A 3,091-nucleotide genomic window follows, 5' to 3' on the forward strand; every position below is an offset into this window, starting at 1 on the left:
CAGAGACAGTGCGATTGGCACAGGATAGAGCAGGGTTTAGGGCGGTTTTACATAGGGTCGCTATGAGTTTCAAGTGACTTGACGGCACATAACAAACAACAACAATGGGGCATGGTGATCTCCTAAATTTAAACATTTTTAGAATTTTTATCAGTAGTTCCAACAGTGTTCTGGGAAGGGACTGCATCAGTGAATCCGTATAACCCTAGTTTGGGGAACTTATATCTCACTGAGCTGACTGACCGCTGGTCTAAATCTGCTTGTTAGGAACCATCACTAGTTTTACCATAAGCTAAATCAAATGAATGTGTCAAGTAGATAAGTGAATGGGTGTGATTTGGGACTGGGGGAACAGAGGCTCCAAAACAGAGCTAAGAACCAACAAACAGAAGAGAGGAAGCCACCTTCATCTTTGCTTCATCTCATCCTCCAGGTTACCCACTGGCACTGAGGGTAGAGATTGTTGGCATTCTTTGTTGCTTTGTTGTGGCTCTGATCACAATAGCAAACAGAAACAACCCAAGTGCCCATCAACAAACGAATGCATAGAGAAGCTGTGGTATATTCACATGATGGAATACTATGCAGCATTGAAAACCAAGGAACTCATGAAATATTATGCAAAATGAGTGACCCTAGAGGACACTATGCTGAGTGAAATATCTCAGTCACAAAAGGACAATTATTGCACAGGGCCACTGTTGTAAAACGGGACCGACACCAGGGTTGAGGGAAGACAGAAAAGGAGGGGAGGAATGATGTATGCTGCATTGAAACAGATGAGGAAGAGAACTGCTTAAAAGAGAGATTGCATAACAATGAAAGAGTTTTTCTTTTCTTTTCAAGGAGAAGAATGAATTGGGGAGAGGGGTGGGCAGGGAGAGAAGTGCAACAGTGAATGACTAGAAACCCTAAGTCTCTGTAAACTTCCATTAAAATTAATAATTTATTTTTTAAAAAAGGAGCACTGCAATACTGAAGGTACAGGGTTCAAATCCATCAGATGCTCCACTGGAGAAGGAGGGGCAATCTCCTGTGCCAGTCAGATCTGATTTGAAGTTACTCAACAAGAAAAAAAAATATTTCATGAATAACCTGGTCTCCATAGATTTCTTCTCTAACTAGTGGCACACAGTAATATTTTGGGTCTCTTGAAGGTAGTATCAATTCAGAACCAGCAAACCTAGAAAATTCAGATCATATCCTTTTCTCCAATGAACCGGCAATTTCGTAAAAGCCCATAGATTTCTTTGGGAAGACTGAGCAACAATATGTGATTTTGGTAGTGTAGTGACATCCTTGTTCAGTAAGACCCAGTTACACATTTTTTTTGCAAGAAGCCATGGATCTAAAAAACTGGATTAAGTCTGGGAATGGAGTGAGGAGGAGTTACTCTGTTCTGGGGGTTCATGTTAGACTTTCACCCCATCTAGAATTCTTCTGCATGTACAGAAGAGATAAAAATGTCCTAGATTTCCCATCTGTTTCACTCTCTGGACAGCATAACCGAAGATTGTTGATTTGAGGCAAAGGAAAGGGGAGTGAGAAGGTGGGACTGCAGGACACACTCCTTCGAGCCTCTTCTGTGAGTTGAAGGTGCAAAGATGTCCGATGTCCAAAGTTGTCACATATGTTCAGATTTTCATTCACCAGCTTTCCCTCTCAAATCCACCTGACAATGGGGTGGAAAGGTCTTCTTTCCTTTCAGAACTGCACCCAGGAAGTGGCTTTCCCATAGGCCCTAAGCAATCTAAAGGCCATGCAAAAGTAGTTTTTGTTGTTTTATTTTGGGGGGGGTATTGGGGTTTGTTTGTTTTGTTGGGTTTTTTGTTTGTTTTTTGGGTTTTGTGTTTTTTTTTTTTGTTAAAGGGGCTCCCGGGTGGGATTCCTTGGTCTGCAGAGAGAAAAAAAAGGCAGAGAGACAGACCAGGGAAATACTGCCCCGCCCCCCGCCATCCAAAAGTGTTTAAAGGGAACTCATTCTTTTTTCATTATTATTAATTTTAATGAAAGTTTACAGAGACTTAGGGTTTCTAGTCATTCATTGTTCCACTTTTCTCCCTACCCACCCCTCCTCCCCTAATCTACTCTTCTCCTTGAAAAGAAAAACTCTTTCATTGTTACTCAATCCCTCCCCCCAAGTCCACTCCACTGTGTAGCCTTCATTCTGAACTTCTATAATGACAAGAATACCCATTCATATGTCCCTTTTAAACAGTTCTCTCCATCATCTGTTTCAATGCAGTATACATGATTCCTCTCCTCCATTTCTGCCTTCCCTCAACCCCGATGTCAGTCCCATTTTACAACAGTGGCCCTATGCAATATTTGTCCTTTTGTGACTGAGATACTTCACTCAGCATAATGTCCTCCAGGGTCACTCATTTTGAATAATATTGCATGAGTTCCTTATTTTTCTTTTCTTTTTCTTTTTTAGTCTACGTAAAGAGATTATTTATGTAGCTTAATTAGAAACATTCTAAACATTCTAAATACAGATTCAGGCTTAATGAACCTCTTAACTGATATTAACAGCACTGCTTTAAAAAGCAACTTTAGTGTGTGTCCTATTACTATGAATAAGAATATAATTTTTTTTTTCCAAACCAAGAATCAGTTGCTAAGGAGAATCCTAATAATATGTACTTCAACATTAAAAACAGTGGTGGAAGACAAAGTCCAACAGAAGAAATCCAAATTATCCCAACATTATTCTTCTTTCCTCTTCTTTTTCTTCTCCTTTCTTTTCTGTTGTAAATTTTTCAGGCCAGTCATTACATTTAAAGTCTTTCATACCTACATAATCACAATAATCATAGCATTGAACAACAATGGCGTTGAAAATACTATAGAAATGAACATTCCTCTTGAATCAAAATATTGGTATTTTGAAAATAACCTCCAGTTGATTGCAGCTATTTCATTAATATATTCTGCACAATACACTAAAATTACTAAGCGTAAGAAATGCTGTCAGGGACCTCTCCAAAGTGCTGAAGAGCAATGGTGTCTCTTTGGAGACTAAGATGTGTCTGATACAGGCCATGGTCTTCACAATCACCTGTTATGCATCAGAGAGTTGGACAATGAC

The 3,091-nt window shown here is 39.5% G+C and overlaps 1 pseudogene; it reads right to left on the bottom strand.

The window, feature by feature from the left end:
- Positions 1-2,709: 2,709 nt before the first annotated feature.
- The window catches only part of LOC102872514, a 10,178-nt pseudogene continuing 9,796 nt past the window's right edge, over positions 2,710-3,091 (bottom strand).

The sequence above is a fragment of the Elephantulus edwardii genome, unplaced genomic scaffold, assembly GCF_000299155.1.
Source record: "Elephantulus edwardii isolate Elephantulus edwardi_28Jun2011 unplaced genomic scaffold, EleEdw1.0 scaffold00236, whole genome shotgun sequence".
Lineage (NCBI taxonomy): Eukaryota > Metazoa > Chordata > Mammalia > Macroscelidea > Macroscelididae > Elephantulus > Elephantulus edwardii.